The sequence below is a fragment of the Leucoraja erinacea genome, chromosome 3 (genome assembly GCF_028641065.1).
Source record: "Leucoraja erinacea ecotype New England chromosome 3, Leri_hhj_1, whole genome shotgun sequence".
NCBI lineage: Eukaryota > Metazoa > Chordata > Chondrichthyes > Rajiformes > Rajidae > Leucoraja > Leucoraja erinaceus.
In genome coordinates this window covers 41,816,504-41,836,316 of record NC_073379.1, presented here as the reverse complement: position 1 = coordinate 41,836,316, position 19,813 = coordinate 41,816,504, and the positions used below count along the sequence as shown (strand labels likewise).

Genomic DNA, 19,813 nt, shown 5'->3' with positions numbered 1-19,813 from the left:
ATTAAATCACTTACAGCATAGGATCTGCATACGTTACAGCTCCGAGCTGCTACTGCTACTAGTTAGCGTAAGCGAGCTCTTGATACTATAAAGCACATACTTGGCGGAGCTACTACTAACAAGCAATATAATTGGCTAGTATGAAATAGCCAATCTACATCTTTCCTTGTAGAAATAAAGAAACATCGGCGGCTAAGCAATATAGGTGGAGCGTTGAGAAAACATTTGCAAAGTTACACAAAATCACCATATCTAATGGGTGGCCTGCAAACCCGTCTGGCCCGTGTGTGGTACGAGACCGCCTCACCAATCTTGCCGATTTCAAGCCCGTTTCGTACGCATCTCGAACACTAACAGCGTTACGCCCAGATCGAAAAGGATCTGCTCGCGGTAGTTTTCGTCTGCACCAAATTCAAGGACTTCATCTTTGGTAAGACTGTGATCATTGAGACTACCCATCAGCCGCTGGTCACCATTTTGAACAAACCGATCCACGCTGCTCCAACACGCCTACAGCGGATGATGATGCAGTTGTAACGATTTGATTTCAACCATCTACAAGAAGACATGTACATAGCAGACACGCTATCCAGAGCCCCGCGCAAAACCAACGAACAACAACTATCCGAACAGGACCAGTTCTCAGTTATGAAGGTCTCGTTTGTGCCAACCAATTGTTTAAGCAGCCTAGCTGAACACATGGCTGCTGATGAGACTTTACAATTGCTGTCTGCGGTCATCCGGCGTGGCTGGCTCAATAAACAACACAACACCCTGCTCGAAATACGCCCCTACTTCCTGGTTCGTGATGAGCTAGTACTACAGCACGGAGGCAGTGGTCCCAGCCGCCCTCCGGAACAAATACTATAACGACATCCACAGGGGTCACCCCGGCGTGGAAGCAACCCTCCCAAGGGTGCAAAGCATGTTTTACTGGCCCGTTATGGCCAAATACATACGCGAAAAAAACGAAACATGCGCTGTCTGCAAAAGCCTGACGCCACATCAGCAGAAGCAGCCTTTACTGCTGCAACCAGTTCCTCCTCTCCCGTGGTCCTCGTTAGCCACCGACATCTTCGAGTGGCACGGAAAACATTATCTGGTTCTTGTTGACTCCAACTGGAGGCGTGGGTTCGAACCCCACTTCTGACACCATGTAATGATGTGACACGAACACACATTAAGATACAACACATGTTTATTAAATCACTTACAGCATAGGATCTGCATACGTTACAGCTCCGAGCTGCTACTGCTACTGGCTAGCGTAAGCGAGCACTTGATACTATAAAGCACAAACTAGGCGGAGCTACTACTAACAAGCACTTTAATTGGCTAGTATGAAATAGCCAATCTACAGTTATAAGCCCTTTGGAAGGCAAATAGCACATTTGCCTTTATTGAAAAGGGTTAAATTTTAGGAATAGAGAAATATTATTACAATTATGTGGTTTATTGATCGAGTAAATAGTCAAGAGTGTTAATTGCCTTATGTACTCAAAACAAAACACTGAAATCCTTAGTTGCTGCTGCTTTACAGTCTCACTAATGCAAATATCAATATGATCATCAATAATTCAATAAATGATTAGTTATATTTGATAGCCAGACCATAATAATGTAAACCAAAATACAAAGTGCAAGCAAAACAAAGTCCACTGTGCATCATTGCTGAGGTATTGCTGTGGTTAGGGTTGCGCAGTGTATTTCAAGATCCTGATGGTTGATGGGAGGAAGTTGATCTTAAATCTGGCGATTATGATTCTGGGGCTCCTGAATTTTCCTTCTTGACGGTACCAGCGAGATGAGAGCATGGCCGGGATGGTGTGGGTCTTCAATGATATTTGCTATCTTTTTGAGGCGGCGTTTCCTGCAGATTCTTTTGATGGTGGGGAGGTCAATACCTGTGATGGACTAGGACTAGGTGATACTTTCAGCAGCTACCTTTGTTTCCGTGTGTTCAAGTGGCTGAACCAGCTGTGATGTAACCAATTATTATTCTCTCTGCCATACACCTGCAGAAGTTCGATAGTGTTTTCAGCAACATGGCGAATCTCCTCAATCTTCTGAGAAGGTGGAGGCATTGCTGAGCTTTCTTTGTGATCCAAGATGGCGGCAGTGGTGGACACGGAGAAACAAGGGTGCCGGTAAACAGATTGGTGTCTTGCTTCTCGTGCCCTCAAAAACACTCTAGGTGTTACGTGGTTGGCTGCGGGAAGCACCCCAGGGTAGGAAGACTGATCGGTGGGAGGATAAGGCGAGGGCCGATGTCTCCCCGGTTGCGTCATGATCAAAGCGTTGATGGAATGGGCCGCTAGAGCCCCTGCAGCTGCCTGTGGCTCGATTGGATTAGGCACCAATCCAAGAGGCCAAGCGCGTGGATCGGATGCGGCCTGCAGCAACACAGATTGATGGGGCAGAGGTGAAGGACATCAACAACTTTGCTTGGCCAGGTCGGTTTTGTAACGCCACCAGGACAATGGGCTTTATGGCCAAGTTAAGAACAAATTTCAAACTTGAATCATGAAGAATGGTGCAAAACATACTATTTCTAAACACTTGTACTTAACCAAGATTGTGCTTATGTATAGTAATACTTTTATTGAACTGTATGCAAAAAAGGGATGTCATTGTACCTCGGTACATGTGACAATAAAGTACCATTGAACCATTGACCGTGTCAATATGCTGGGCTCAGACTTGTGAGATATGTGCCCAGGAACCTGAAGACGTTGATGCTCTCCACTCCCATCACTTTCCCATCACACCTGGGAGATTGTGCACAGTTTTGGTCCCCTTGTTTACGAAAAGATAAACTACCATTGGCGGCAGTCCCGAACAAATTCTCAGGGAGACACAAGAAACTGCAGGTGTTGGAATCTTGAGCAATGAACAAAATGTTGGATGAACTCAGCGGGTCAGGTGACAGATGACGTTTTGGATCAGAACTCTGCTTCAGACTGATTCTTTCGGCGTGGGTTGACGGGATTGTCGTATCACAAATGGCTAAAAATGATTGGATCTACACTCTTTGGAGTTTACAAATATGACCGGTGACCGTATTGAAACATCCAACATCCTAAAGCAGTCAATGATGTAATGTTTCCACTGGGAATTCTCAAAGGGGGGGACATAGTTACAAGATAAGAGGGCATTCATTCAAAAAGGAGGTGAATAGGAACTCCTCACAGATGGCACTGTATTTCTAGAATTGGTTACCTTGGAAGGCTATGGGGACTATATCATTGGGAATATTTAAAGAAGAAACATTTTTTTTTAAGAAAAGGGAGTTCAAGCTATGGGAAACTGGCAAAGAGGAGGAGGTAGATCAGTCATGATCATACTAAATGGTGAGGCAGGCTCAAGGGGTCTGTGGCCTATTCCAACTACTATTTTCTTGTGCTCTTGCGTGAAATCCCAGTAATCAGGTACAAGAGAAGACAACTTTCTTCTGCATGATTTATGCCACTTCAATCACCACAAAGGCCAGGGTTCAAGTGCTTTTCATCTCACTTTATCATGTCAATAACATAAGAGAGTTAATCTGATGGTGTGGAGTGTGCTAAAACAATACTTGCAGCATGCATTCTTCTTTTCGTGTCGATCTTGTTACAAATGTTGACTTCGCTGTCATCGTCCGTCCTGAAAAGGACGCAAACTTCCGGTGACAATCAGTGGAAGCCATCACTTGTCGCAATAGATGATGGTGGTAGCAGAATTAGCTCAAGATAATTCCAGCCCCGCGACGTGGACGCTTCTGCTATGGGGCCAGCATGCATTGACCAATGCATAAATTGTACACAATTGTGTTGTAAAAAGTGCCCTGGCAAACTCAACACCAATGAATTAAGATAAATGATTACAATGAAACTAAAATGGGAATATCTTTAGAAATAGTTCTTCAGACAAAGAGAACTCCATTGCAAGAAGCTATTGAGGCTGGCAGGATTGCCAAATCTCTAAAGTCTAATCGCCAGAATATTATTGAGAGGGAGATTAGAGCATCAAAAACTTTAAATGTAGGAAGGAACTGCAGATGCTGGTTTAAATCAAAGGTAGACACAAAATGCTGGAGTAACTCAGCGGGACAGGCAGCATCTCTAAAGAGAAAGAATGGTGAAGAAGGGTCTCAACCCGAAACGTCACATAGAAACATAGAAACATAGAAATTAGGTGCAGGAGTAGGCCATTCGGCCCTTCGAGCCTGCACCGCCATTCAATATGATCATGGCTGATCATCCAACTCAGTATCCCGTACCTGCCTTCTCTCCATACCCCCTGATCCCCTTAGCCACAAGGGCCACATCTAACTCCCTCTTAAATATAGCCAATGAACTGGCCTCAACTACCCTCTGTGGCAGAGAGTTCCAGAGATTCACCACTCTCTGCGTGAAAAAAGTTCCTCTCATCTCGGTTTTAAAGGATTTCCCCTTTATCCTTAAGCTGTGACCCCTTGTCCTGGACTTCCCTAACATCGGGAACAATCTTCCTGCACCTAGCCTGTCCAACCCCTTAAGAATTTTGTAAGTTTCTATAAGATCCCCTCTCAATCTTCTAAATTCTAGAGAGTATAAACCAAGTCTATCCAGTCTTTCTTCATAAGACAGTCCTGACATCCCAGGAATCAGTCTGGTGGACCGTCTCTGCACTCCCTCTGCACTCTGTCACCCATTCCTTCTCGCCAGAGATGTTGCTTGTCCGCTGAGTTACTCCAGCATTTTGTGTCTACCTTCGATCAAAAACATAAAGTTCTCAAAGAAAAATACTTTTGAATGCTAGTGACAAAAATATCACACAAGGAGAACGATCTGATCTGTCTGACTGACACAGAAATCATCCAGTCATGAATGATTTGTCGGGCTGAGAAGCATCTTGCTTCTGTCAGGATGAGAAGCATCTTGAGCTGTGGCATGGTTATTGAATAATTGCCAGGATTATCATGACTGTGTTATATAAAGACAAGAGGTCATGTGATGACAATGCCAAGAGTTGCAATCCTAGAATCTTGCTCAATTTAAAATTGATTGCAAATAGTGGCACCATTCCCAGGCACATATGAGACGATAGGTTCAATTATCTTGTCATTTAATCCTGATGGTTACTCGTGACTGAGATTATTTTTATACCTATAATTTGTAAATAACTCCATGAGATTTTCTGTTTAAATTATCCTGCGTATATCGTGAGAGGTGTCTGAAGGTTTTGTCAGAAGTTGTGTTTTCTCTGCTCTTTCAATAGTCTGGTCAAGAAATCTTTCCATTCCTGGAGCAGCCCATTTAACATGGTACAAAATATCTCTTGATATCTCACACATATACACAAAGCCCTGGGCAATTAAACAGTCAATTGTGAACTAAGTTAAGTAAAATTTATAGACTGCAAGTCTGATACACACAGAGAACGATTACTGTGGGTGGGAAAGGGTTGGGATCAGAAAATGGGATGCCACAAATTAATCAGGACATTGATGGGGAAGGATATTTTCAGCCTCTGTGGGTTTGGATGATCGCCATGTGGCAGTGTGTGTGTGTGTGTGTGTGTTGGTGGAGGTTAAAGCAGACAGTATTGAGAGCATGAGGGATTATAGTAGAAGTGGATAGGTTTTATACTTAGTGCCAGGGTCGGATTTACGTACAAGCTAGACAAGCTTAAGCTTAGGGCCTCGAGATGTAGGGCCTCGGCCCCCTCCAACAAGGTGTATCAATTTTTTGACATATTCATATTTTCTGAGTCTTGTCCTTTCAACAGTCAGGAGTGTTGGAGTCGCTGCGCGGCTGCAAGTTTAACAATGTCAGAACCAGCTCCGACCGTGCCCGACCTGCCTGCTTCAGGTGAGAAGAGATAAGGCTAAGAGGTAAAGGGTGGGTGGGAATGAGCAGCCACCCGCTACGATAGGCGGAATGGTCCTTTCTATAGTTAACCCTGATCACAGTCTCTGATGGGGCTGGTTTCCTGCCCACCGGGACCTCCCACGCTTTGCCCGCTGACCTTCGCCACTCCACCGCCCTCCAGCAGCCCACAGCCGTCGCCTTACCTGCAGCCTGGACTCAGCACCGGGCCTGAAGTTTCCACGCTGCAGACTCCAACTCCCCTGAGTTTGACTGTGCTGGGTCTTAGTGCTAGTCCCCTCAATCATGGTAACCTCAGTGGCTGTTCCACTGGATCTTCCCCATTCCCCTCAAACCATGTGACCCCAGCTTTTCCCCACCCACACTACAGTCCTCATACCCCCCTACCCCCTGACCACCCACCAGCCCCCCACCAGACATCGCCTCGGCCTCAGTCCACTCACCTGCCTTCCTCCGGCCCCAACCCCCATCTCTGCCATGTGTTCACCATTCCCCTGACCTTCCCCTCTCAGATACCGAACGGTGTGTCCACAGCAGAGGCCTCACCTTTGACCCCCTCAATCCCAACCTCAATGAGTTCCGCGCCCACCGTGATTTGGAGCTCTTCTTCCGAGGGCAGTCTTATGACAATGCTGCCAACATGGCTGGTAGGTACAAGGGTATGCAGCAAAAAATCCTCGAAAAAAACAAATTTGCAAGAGCTATTCCATGCGCTGCTCACTCATTAAATTTGGTGGGCCGTTCGGCTGTGGATTGCTGCCTTGATGCAGTGAACTGTTTTGGAATTGTCAATGAAATTTATACCTTCTTTTCATCCTCCACAAAGAGACGGGCAGTTCCAAAATCATTTTTGCAACCTCAGTCAAAAGTGCCTAAATATTTGTCAGACACTAGGTGGGAGGTACATGCAAAAGCCACAGAAGCTATTTTGGAAAGTTACAGCGCTATCACTGATACCCTCCGTCATTTGTACTCTGATGTTAATGTGAAGGCTGATACCAGGCTTCAAACTAACAACCTTTTGCAGAAAATGGAAGAACTGGAATTTGTGTTTATGCTGCATTATGCTGCACCCATCTGCCAGGTCGTTTCCACAAGGTCAACAAAGCCATTCAGAAATCCAAACTGTTATTGAGTACTTGTGCACGTTTGTACAGTTCACTTCAGGATTTTGTAAGCAAAATTAGAGAAGATTTTGATGAGCTTGAGCAACAAGCAAAGGCCACCTTGCCAGATGTTAACTACAGAACTGTCACAGGGAGACAAAGAGTAAGGAAATGGCAAGGAAATGATGGAAGTGCACCTGGTCCTGATGCTTTAGATAAACTCTCTTCAAGAGATAAGTTTAGGATAAAATTATTTTGCACTTGAAACCAATTTAAAAGAAGAGGTACTGTGTACAATGACGTTGCACAACAGTTTTCCTTTCTTGCTAATCTGACCACATCTAAGCAAGAAATTCAGCAAGGTGTTGACCTGTTGATGGAAGAATATACAGAAGATGTTGACCTGAAACTTACTGATGACATTTTTCACTTTCACTCGTACGTGAGTCAAAGCCATAGGCCTAGAGAAGAGCACTCTCAGTCTCATACAGACCTTTATCAAATAATATACAAGGAAACAATTCAGATGGCCTTCCCTAATGTGGAAGCAATCTTGCGGCTGTTTATTAGCTTAATAGTCACCAACTGCTCGGGAGAGAGGTCTTTTTCAAGACTCAAAATAATTTAAAATGAATTAAGGTCCACAATGTCTCAAGGGAGGCTGTCTGCACTGAGCATTCTGTGCATTGAGAGTGACAAACTTAGACAAACAGATCTTGGTGAACTTCTGGATGATTTTGCTACGAAGAAGGCGAGAAAAAAACATTTTTGCTCTTAGTGTATTTGTAGTTTCTTTATTTATTAATATTCAAGATTCAATTCAAGAGACACTTATTATCACATGCACCAATTGGTGCAATGAAATTTGGGGTCACCATCTGACGTCGGAACGGGAGAACATTCTCAGCGGCTTGAACTTCCGAATCAGCCACTTCCCACCGGAGACCGCGGCTCCCGAAGTCCACAGGCTGAGCAGGGCGGAGATTCACGCTGGCGGCCCGCGGCAAAGGGATGTTGAAATCAGCCAGAGGCTGGGATCTCCGCAAACCACAGCTCCATGATGTTGAAGCAGCAGGCCCAACACTCCAGAGCTTCAAACGGCGATCCAGGTAAGGCATCCGGCCCTGCTTAGTGGATGCACCCTAAGCCAGATTCTAGTGCTACACTCATGCGAAGCCCATGTAGCGTGCACCAAGGCAGACATTACATGTGCTGTGAGGTCTTGCTTTTATGGGAATAACCTGCACCATTCAAGTATCAATGAAAATCATGGATGCTATGTGTATTTATGCATGCCACATCAGATTCAGATTCAGATTCAGATTCAACTTTAATTGTCCTTGTACAGTACAGAGACAACAAAATGCAGTTAGCATCTCCCTGGAAGAGCAACATAGAATATGATTTCAATAAATAAATCTATTTATATGCATACAGTCATAGCGTTTTTCCTGTGGGAGGAATGTCCAGGGGAGGGTGATTGGCAGTCACCGAGGTACAGTGTTGAGTAGCGTGACAGCCGCAGGGAAGAAGCTGTTCCTGGACCTGCTGGTCCGGCAACGGAGAGACCTGTAGCACCTCCCGGATGGTAGGAGGGTAAACAGTCCATGGTTGGGGTGAGAGCAGTCCTTGGCAATGCTGAGCGCCCTTCGCAGACAAGCGCTTGCTTTGGACAGACTCAATGGAGGGGAGCAAGGAACCGGTGATGGGCAATTTTCACCACCCTCTGCAGTGCTTTCCGGTCGGAGACAGAACAGTTGCCATACCATACTGTGATACAGTTGGTAAGGATGCTCTCGATGGTGCAGCGGTAGAAGTTCACCAGAATCTGAGGAGACAGATGGACCTTCTTCAGTCTCCTCAGGAAGAGGAGACACTGGTGAGCCTTCTTGACCAGAGTTGAGGTATTGTGGGTTCAAGAGAGGTCATCGGAGATGTTGACCCCCAGGAACCTGAAGCTGGAAACACGTTCCACCTGCGTCCCGTTAATGTGGATGGGGGTGTGCTTGCCGCCCCTAGACGTCCTAAAGTGTACAATGAGCTCCTTGGTCTTCTTGGAGTTAAGGGCCAGGTTGTTGTCAGCACACCATGCTGCTAGGAGCTGGACCTCCTCCCTATAGGCCGACTCATCGTTGTTGCTGATGAGGCCAATCACCGTTGTATCATCTGCATACTTGATACATCAGTGTCCATAAGCTAACCCATATATTGATGTGCCAAAACCCCACAGAAAAAATAAGTTGTGAATATCATGGAGCGCTTGCTTTGTAATTAGTTTGCTGAAGAAATTATTTAATGTAGTGCACACAACATTATGTTACACCAATAGAATTTCTGGGCCTCTGTTTTCTGACAAAATTGACTTTTTTTGCTGGACAATAAAATATTTTATTTTGCAAAGCCCCGTGGACAGTTTACTGGTGCTGTTAAAGATGCTGTTTAAAATCGAGTTATTGTTAAGATTCTATTGATACTCAAAGGAACGTTGATATGTAAAGGGCTATTCCTGTTACATCAAGAAACCACTGATTTCACGAAGAGAAAAGATCGGTTGGAAACATATTCCTATCTGGCACACAATGTTCTCTTTAAAACATTTTCTCATATTTATAAAGTAGCTATGTTTTGTAACATTATCTTGATATCTACAGTTTGGTAACACAATGACACCATTGTTAATGCCATGTTTACAAACCTAAATTTGCCAATATTCTCTAACACTAAATACAGTGTTGATGAGGATGCTTGTTTTATGGTTTTCTGATTTGTGGCTAAGCAACAGCAACATTACATCTAATTATACAGCATTTTTTAATTATGTGTAACCTTATGAGGAAGAATTGCAGTATTCTGATAGATAACCAAAAACGTAATGGAAAGCTAAGACATCACATTAGAGGCGGGAAACCACAATCACAAATTTATCTAAATGTGCTCTGGGCAAACTTATGTCAACCCTGGTTCAGTGGGTGGTGCTCTTGTCAGTCAATTATGGGGACAAGTTAGACTTCAGAGTTTGGGGCATATAAATCCAGATACCACTGTGTGGCTTCATTCATTCCATACCTTTAATCGAATTTTTCCTGGAGACAAAGCCAGTGCCTTTTGGGCCTACAATCAGTATTGTAGTCTTGTGATGATTAGAATCAACAGTAATATTTTTTTATTAATTAATTTTTGGCCGGCCGTATAGAACACAGAACAGTAAGATAGATACAAAATACTGCAGTGACTCAGCGGGCCATGCAGCATCTCTGGAGAGAAGTCGAGACCAAAGATACTAGAGGAGCAAGATCGACCACTTGACGAAAAAGTCGTAGTACGGTCATGGGCTCATGGGTAATTTTTTTTGCGTCATTTTGGGAATCAAATATATGAGAGGTTATTTTTAATGGGCTTCTGTTATGGCGTCCACATCTACCAGCGAAGCGAGTTATTCTGCTATAGTGCTCGAATCGCCAATGTAAGCAATTCAAGCACTTTATAGCAGTCTTTCTTCAGGTTCCCCACTAAAGACGAAAGGTAAGAAAAAAATTATCTTTCTGTCGTGTGGCCTGCCCGATCTCTTCCTATAGCTCAGATCGCGGAGCCAAGGGTCGCCAGAAGAATTGCTCTGATCGCTGGCCCGCGGACTATAACACCCTGAAGCCACCGCGGTGTGTGGAGCTTCTAGTCGCGGGGGCTGCACTTTCCCTCGCGGGGTCTGGGAATCCTCGCCAGAGAAGAGCTCCGACCGCCGGCCCGCGGCCTATAACATCATGAAGCCCCGGTTCTGGTAGGAGGCGGCTGATTCGGGACCACCAAGCCGCGGAGATCCCGAATCGGCTTGTATTTAAGCCGGTTTGAAATAGTGTTTAAAATACAGGATAAATGGTGTTAAATATACACAATGTACATGGATCAATGGTGTTAAAAACACATAATAAATGGTATTAAATATACGCAATGTACACGGATCAATGGTGTTTAAAATACATGATAAATAGAGTTAAAGGGAACAACGACATGCCACAAGGAGCACACATTAAAGCCTTAATTTCCTTCCCAATGTATGATGACTGTAACAGATACAATTCTATTCTTATGATCCCAACAATGTATTATATTATATAAGACATGTTTTGGGTCATGAGCAAGTTATTAGAAAGTCTTCTTTTATAGTTCTAGACTTACCACAATAATAAAGGTAGACAAAAATGCTGGAGAATTTCTCCATCATTTTTGTCTACCTTCGATTTTCCAGCATCTGCAGTTCCTTCTTAAACAATAATAAAGGTATCAATTTTTACACTGCAGTACATTTTTGGTTTTGTTCTTGTTGTAAGGCATGCATGGTATTGTAAGCTCTTCTACATTTAAGATAAATTGACCTATTAGAGGAAAAATGCATCTTCAATATACATGTCTCTCCCTATCCCTGAAAACAATTGCATTTAAGTGGCATATCATCCATCCAATCAGATTTGTTATTATAAGTTAATTCTATATGATATTTTACTGTCATTTCAGATGTCGACAGTGGGTCCAGAATACTTGTTGACAAGATCTCCGACACCGAACTACGGAGTACTTGTCAAAGAACTGCCGTCTTTGTTCTGAACACCCTGTATATCTCACACATAAAACAATAAATTATGTAAATCTTACCATAAATGACAGAAATAAAAAGTGTTATCCTTTTTTTATGAATTTTGATGTAGAATTATTTAAAATTGAGTGGATTGATGCAATATACTGCTAACCCACAAATGTTTAGTTATGAGATATTCACATTTAAAAACTCACTCAGTAGCTCGGGTGGCTGTGAGCGACCGCTGGGACCGGAGAGCGGAACCGCAGCTAGACCCGGGGCTCGCAGGCGAATTCCTAAAATGGCAGAAGTGACGTTCCGTTGCGTTCCGATGCGTACGACGCGTCAGTCCATTGGATATTGTAGGAGTGGTCTATCTTGCTCTTCTAGTATCTTTGGTCGAGGCCCTTCTTTAGACTGACCCAAAACATCACCCAGTCCTTCTCTCCAGAGATATTGCCTGTCCTGCTGAGTTACCCCAGCATTTTGTGTCCATCTTCGGTTTAAACCAGCATCTGCAGTTCCTTCGTACACATAGCCCCTTTGGCCAACAATGTCTATGCCAAACATGATGCCAATACCAACTCTTATCTGCCTGTACATAAGCCATATGGTCGGTGGGGGCGCTGCAAGCCGTCGCCCTGCCAACAACGTGTCAGTATTTTTTACCTTTTTTAATTTTTTTAGTGTGTTTAAATGTATGTTTTTAATGTTTCTTTGTGTGTTTTGTGTGGGGGGCGGTGTGGGGGGGGTAAGGGGGAAACCGCTTCAGTCGCCTCCTCCACGGAGAGGCGACTTTTTCCAGGTCGCCTCCCCCATGGCCTGACAACACGGCTTTTCCTGGAGACGCGCCCAGGGCTTCAGTGGCGGGCGCAGCGTGGACTCTCGGCGTGGAGCAGGCGAGCCCTCGCAGGGGCTTGCCAGAGGGGAGCGCTCCGTTTCGCTGGACCGGGGCAGCCTGAAGCCGCGGTCTGCAGAATTTCAGCTGGCGTGGCGTCTACAGCCCAGGATCTCACGTTGGGGACCCGGGAGAGGAAGAAGCTTCCACTCCGACTGCCAGCCCGCGGCCTACTTTTACTGCGGGTGTTTGTGTGTGTGTGTCATTTAGCATGTAAAACGTATCTCCTCGAAAACCAGATGCCGAAACGGGGAAATCTTTACATATTTCAATAGAGATTTTCCTTGCGAGTTTAGAAATCCACTCCTCAGTACCTTTGGTACATTATTTTCCTGATTTTTTAATTAAAATTGTTGACCAATCTGACCTTTTTTTTAAAAATCTGACCGCTGCCCAGCTGCTGACGTTAGAATAACAGTGAAATTTTTACATCTTCTGGTAGAAATTTTTCTTATGATTTCAAAAATCCAATCCTCTATAAATTTGGTCCATTATGTCCCGAGATATTTACAACAATTTATCACCAAACTGACATTTAAAAAAAAAATTAATGTTGCCCAGCTGCTGACCTCACAATGCCTTTGCACCTGGCCCACCTGCCTCCTGGGCCCTGCCCGGCCTGCCAGGTTGTTGATCCCATTGTTTTTCATTGAATTGAATTTCATTATTTCTCACTTAACATTACTAATTATTAACATTAACTTTTAATTTCAAGGAGTTTAAAATAAAATGTCCTGTCTTTATTGACAGCTTAGATCGGACCCGCTGTGTGTGTGTGTGTGGCGCGTGTACGTGTGCGTGTGCGTGTGCGTGTGTGGCGGGGGGTCCGCCCCTGAATTCCATAGAGCTGCCGACAGCTTTCGTGCATGAGACGCAGGCGCTTCATTTCCAGAACATTCTGAACGCGTGACGCACGGTTGCATTTCCCTCTCTTTGTCTCTCCCCTCTCTCTCTCCCCATCTCTCTCTCCCCCCCTCTCTCTCTCTCTCCCTCCCTCTCTCTCCCCCCCCCCCCGTCTCTTCCCCCTCCTTCTCTCACCCCCCCACTCCCCCCCCCCCCTGCTCTGCCCCTTCCCCCCTCCCTTTCACTCCTCCCCCCTTCCCATCACCTCATTCCCTCCCCACCCTCTGTGTGTGTGTTTGTGTGTGTGTGCGTTTGTTCGTGCGTGTGTTTATTTGTTTTGTGTATAATTACATCTTCTCGAAAAAAACGACACTCTAACGGTAAAATGTTTACATATTCCGGTAGAGATTTTTCCCGTGAAGTCCGAAATCGCCTTATCTGAAAATGTCATGCTTTATTTCTCGAGTTATTACTGAAAATGTTCAACAATGAACATTTGAAATACTTTGAAAATAAAAACTGTCTTTCGCTGATGACGTCACAATGGGTCTGCGTGCCTGCCGTCTTCCACGCGCTATTAGTGATGTCACCCCCCCCTGACCACTCCCCGCCTCCCCGGTTATTCAAAAGATGCAGAAAGAACGAGCAAGTTGGGCCCTGTACTCGCCCCGGGTCAGCACATGGTGGGGAGTTTGCTGCCGCAGGCCGAGCCCTGAGCCCAGAGCCCGAGTGAGGGAGTATTGCGTTCAGGAACCAGTCCTCCCCTGTGACACCGCGCGCCCCCCCCCCCACCCCCCACAAACTCTACCCCCTCCTTCTCTGCGCCCCCCGCTCCCTCTCTGCCCCCTCCCTCTCTGTCCCGCACCCTCTGCCTCTACCCGCTGCTCTACCCGCTGCCTCTACCGTTGCCCCTATCCTCTGCCTCTGCCCTCTGCCTGCTCTCTACCCCCCCCCACTCTAGCCCGCCTGCGAGTTGGGGGCTATGTGTGAGTGGGGCGGGTATGGGGTAAAAGGAGCAAATTAATAATATTATTATATCAAGGGGGTAGATAGTGTGTGTGTGGGAGGGGGGTGGTTAGTGTGTGTGTGTGTGGGGGGGGGAGGTTTAGTGTGTGTGTGACATCGCTAGATGGGACATCGCCTGCTTTTTTTTGGAAATGACATACCTGGGCAAATGTCCGCATTGCTGGGTTGATGCCAGTGTAGGAACTGTTCTGGAACAGCCTCAGCCAGTTCTGGAGCACAGATCTTTAGCAATACAGCTGGGATGATGTGTCCTTTACCGTGTCCAGTGCACAATCTAGCCTAATTCTTGACTTTGCAAGAAACAAATGAAATTAGCTGATAACTTGCTGCTGTGGAGTTGGGGATCTCAAGAGAAAGCTGGGAATCTTCAGCTTTTCCTTCAACACCCAAATGATGAGCATGTCGAAGTATTAGGAGAGGTGTACTTATCCAAATGACTTGACCAATATTGAACATTCCTCAGTTACGTCCTGCTTAAAGATGTGGCCAGACTGCAGGGCTTTGATTTTATCCATTGGTTGTGTATTAGTTGATGCTTTATCATTCATGTTGTCCTGTATTGCAGCTTCACTCGGATGGGATCTCCTCATTTTTAGATATGTCTGGTGCGTGTCCCAGCTTACCCCTCTGAACTCCTCATGAAACAGAGTTGATTTACCAGCTTCATCATAATGGCAGAGTGAGGGAAATGGTATGTATCTTTTCTGCTGTTGATGTTGGTCTACAGTGCTTCATGGAGGATGGCTTTTGAGTAGCCAGGCCTTCTCTGTGTTTATCTCATTTAATAATCATTGTTCTGCAAAGCACAATGGAGGGTATGTTTGTTGTGAAGACAGGATAGTCGTGTAGTCACTTCTACAAATGCTCTCATGGACCACTGCAAATGCCACTCTATGAGATGGCCAATGAAGTTCTCCCACCCAAAGTATAGTTTGTGCCTTTCCTACTTACAGTGTTTTTTCATACTGTCATTCAGTACTGATTCATTAGCTGGGGAAGGACATTCGGTGGTAATCAGGAGGGAGGCTGCTTGCCCATGTTTAACCTGATGCCATGAGATTTCCTGAAGTTTGAAGTCAATGTTGAGGACCCCAAAGGCTACGCCCTGCCACCACCATCACTGTGTCACCACCTTTGATGGTTATGTCTTGGTTGAGGGACAAGATGTACGCTATGATTTAATGAAAGAGTCTGGTAAATTGCTGGCAAGGTATTGCTGCGAGCAGAATTATGTTGATCATTTGCTTGGCTCACTTTCAGGACAGCTCTCATAACTTAGAAATCTATCCCCAGATGTTTGTGAGGAGCACTTTGTCAGAATAATTGGGCTGGGAGCAACTTTGTATGAATTTTGTGCCTGTCAATGACAGGTAAACAGACCACTTTTTTAAATTAGTTTAAATATAACAGTTGGCATAACTAAGCATATAAGAGTCAATCATATAGGATGGATCTAGAGTCACGTAAAGGTCAGGCAGATTCCGCATCCTGAAGAATATTAGATAATTCAATGGGTTTTTATGTTAATCTGTAAGCTTTTTATGGTCATCATTGATTTAATTTATTACTAATGGGCCTGTCCCATTTAGGCGACTTTTTAGGTGACTGCAGGAGACTATGTGGTTGCCACATGTTCGCGGGTGGTTGCCGGGTAGTCACCTTCATGGTTGTGAGGAGTTCTCGCATTCTGGGAACTAGTCACTCATTATGGTCGCCTGTAGTTTTTCAAATCGCCACGTATTTTTCAACATGTTGAAAAATTAGTGGCGACCAGAATGAAGCCGCCATGGAGAGTAGCGAGAATTCTCGTGCCGTAGGTGCAGTGGTAGTGGGTTGCCAGGAGGTCGAAGGTTGTCGTAGGTTGTAGCCAGAGCTGACCGGTGAATTTCATTGGCTCATTGAGGGAAAAAAACGTAAGCAGTAGTTTTCAGAACCAAGGATAACCGACCGGTAATGTTAATCTCCACCGAGCTTCACAGCCATGTATCTCTGGCTTAAAAGTTGTCTCACTCCTTCTCCACCCTTCTTCCCCCCCCCCACCTTTAAAGGACTTATGTGACCCTTCCCGTACATTGTGCTTTCACCGTCTTAATTACAGCGCCAACCTTCCTGTTCATCGTGGTGTGTGTCTGTATCACATTGACTTTGCACCGTGTGAATTTCACTTAGACAGCGCTCCCCCCACTTGCCCTGTCCTCTGCCTGCATAACTGGCTAGTAAAAGAAGCGATGTGTGTGTGTGTGTTCCACTCTGAGAGTCAGCGTTCCAGTCGCCGGTTTTTCAGTCGTCAGTAGTCGCCTGAAAAATCGCCCAAGTGGGGCAGGCCCATAAGACTGGTTGGTGTTTTTTATTTCAAATTTCAATATTATTAATCATATAAATTCCATAGCTGCCATGATTTAGGTCTCTGCATCTTTAGTCAGTTCTTTGTAATAAACCTGGTAATCCAACAATTGCAGTTTTCTTGATTTCTTATACTTATGGGGATTTGTAAGATTGAGAGGTGATATTATTAAACCATGTAAGATTCTGAGGGGGATTGACACAATAAATGCAAAAGGGCATTTCCTCTGATGGCATTATAGAGAGTTACACCATAGAAATATGCCTTCTTAGATTGACTATCAACCATCCATTTCCACCAATCCTATACTAATCTGTGTGGCCTCCTCCATTAAAAAAAAATCAAAATAGACTTTATTCAAGTAAATAAGTATATACAATACTGGAACTGCACAGAAAATTCTGACGACATTTGCGGAGGCTGTTCAATTCGTCGTTACATGGTGTTTACAAAAAAATTACACAATTTTACCACACCCTTGCCACTTATGTGGCCCACTGGCATGGAATCCCATCCCCCATTTTGAGGGGTGTCTCCACCACACCTTGCCCCCAATGTCCAGCAGCGGAAAGACCCTAGACTGTCACCCTCCCTCACAGAGCCTTGGCGTTAGCTGCACCAAGCTTCAGTGCATCCCTCAGCACGTACTCCTGCAGTCTGCAGCGGGCCAGTCGGCAACATCCCCTGACAGACGTCTCGCTCTGATGGGTGAAACCAAGCGCAGTATAAGAGACTACATTGCTGAGCACTTGCATGCTATTTGCAATGACCATCTGGAGCACCTGGTTGCTCCACATCGATTTGTCTCTCCTTGGCTTCGTCCGCCACCAGGGTGTGACAAATTCTTGAACCGACCAGCTCAATCTTAATTCTATTGCAACGGAACACTATGGATCACCTCTTGCACTGCCATTGATATGTTTTTATCTAATTGTATTTTGCACTAATGTCTTGTTTTTATACCATCTTTATCTTTTCACAGTCTTGTATATATGTATGAATAATGGATGTGTTTGTGCGTTTTCTATGTGCCAGTGATGCTACTGCAAACAAGATTTCCAATGTACCATGTACCTCACTCTACTGGTGCACATAAACTTGACTTGACCTGGGCAACACACAAAGTGCTGGAGTAATTCAGTGTGAAAACAGCATCTGTAGAGGGAACGGATAGGTGATGTTTCTTGACGATATGGGGACAGAGTGGTGAAATGGTGCAGCGGACAAGATTGGATGAAGTTTGCAGTGCTTTCGCAGTATTGCATCGGAGTATCAATAGAAAAATGTTATACTCATGTCTCTTGTGTTGATTAGTAAGGGTGTCAGAGGGGGAGAAGGCAGGAGAATGGGGTTAGGAGAGAGAGATAGATCAGCCATGACTGAATGGCGGAGTAGACATGATGGGCGGAATGGCCTAATTCTGCTCTTATCACATGATCTTTTGGTGTCAAACGCACGACCTGCCGAATCACTGGTGAAACCCCCCTGCGCCACAATTAACAGTAAATCCAGTTCACTAAAATACAAGGACACGTCCCTTAATGTGCATTAAAAAAATAAATGTTACAGATCTTATTGCAATACGTTTGTTGGGTAAAACAGCCAGTTACAGTTTCCTCCCGGAGAGGGCCAGGGTTCGGCTTTTGTCCTTGATAAATGTTGTCATGCCAGTACTATCGCCTAGAGGGAGTTCACTCGAAGGATTGCTGACGATTGTATTTGCATAGTGAAAGAAGGAGAACGCAGCACTGCAGAGCGGCTGCAAAACATGGCAGTGGGGAAGGGGAAGCGAGATGAGATCTGTTGATTGTTTACTTGCGAGGCCGTAGATTAGCATTGTTACACGAAGTATGCACCGAGCAAAAGGGGAGATTTTTTTTTAAACACACCATGCAGCAAAAAAAAAAATACACGGAGAAGAAATGGTTTGCGAAACGGAATACCTAAGAATGGCCAAACCTGGAGATAGGCTTGTTGCAGAAGGCTGTGGTTCACATGCAATGATCGCAAGGATACAAAAATCGATTTTATTTGATTCATGGTGCACTGGTATTCGTAACAATTTATATTAAAATACCTTATTTTCTAAATAGATTAACGTATTCTTCGTGCAGTCTATTTCCGTTTGCATCAGTTGAAATACTATACGATAGATATATTGCATGCTAATAAAAATTTCGGTAAAATGGCGCGTGATGGTCATGTGTTTATGATTGACAGGCATCCGGTGCTCTGCCTTGCTGTGTATTTCCTCTTGCATTCTACGGTTTCTTTTGTAACCAACTCGTCTAATGAAATAAATGTTTACAGACGGAAATTGAATATATTTCAAATGCTGAAAATGATTTGCACCGCCTGAACTAATTGCAAAATTACAAGGTTTCTTTGTTTTACAGCTGGAATATAGTTTTTTTTTTATTATTATGAGTGTATAAACATGTCAGATTTTATCCACTGATACAAGCTGAGTGAATCAATATCATTCATTGTAGAAAAACGTTAATTTTCCATATAGGACATAAAAACACACCACGTGCATTTTTTTTTTTGGGGGGGGGGGGAGACCTTCATCAGCTCCATGTTAATGATTACAATGACTAGTTAAGAAACGCCGCGGAAAAAAAGAAACAGACCTCCCCAAAGATGAAAGCAACATCCCTTCAAATAATTTGAATGACCTGCATAATTTATGGAGTCTTTCCCTTCGCCTGAAAGAGCGAGCATCCATGCTTATTGCTTCTCCGTTTGTGTGGGGCTGAGACAATATCCTTTCCAACGAGAGGAGCTTGACTAAAAAAAAAGGCGGTTCAGAGAGGAGGGGTGGGGGATTAATGGCAGTTTTCTTCCCCCTGTCATTGGGCGGGATATTACACTGCATTTCTTTCGGTGGCATGTTACTTTAAAATTAACTATGTTTTCCCTTTCCATCCACGGACTTTGCCCAGGATTGAATTTCATTGAGCGCATATATTTCTACAGATATTTAACAATTCGCCTTTTGCGATATTTCACAGCCTATAATATATACGTGGCTTGCCACTTTGCAAACGCCAACGATTATTAAATACGGTTTTTTTTTTAATGTTCGAGGAAACGTTTTGTGTGTGGTTAATTTATTTCCTAAATCTTAATATAGAAGGGCTGGTTTCAATTGATTGCCATGGTTCTTTAAAAGGT

The 19,813-nt window shown here is 44.4% G+C and overlaps 2 long non-coding RNA genes across 2 annotated transcripts in view; one reads left to right on the top strand and one right to left on the bottom strand.

Moving 5' to 3' along the window:
- Positions 1 to 11,846, top strand: part of LOC129695528 (uncharacterized) — a 59,350-nt gene extending 47,504 nt beyond the window's left edge. Inside the window, exon 3 of the long non-coding RNA XR_008723176.1 lies at positions 11,465 to 11,846. This is a non-coding gene — a long non-coding RNA (uncharacterized LOC129695528). The remainder of the gene's footprint in view (positions 1 to 11,464) is intronic.
- On the bottom strand, positions 1,181 to 19,424 carry LOC129695529 (uncharacterized). The gene is made up of 2 exons (XR_008723177.1): positions 19,315 to 19,424; positions 1,181 to 2,393 (listed from the first exon to the last, which is right to left on the bottom strand). It is a non-coding gene; the product is annotated as an uncharacterized LOC129695529 (long non-coding RNA).
- Between the last annotated feature and the right edge of the window lie 389 nt (positions 19,425 to 19,813).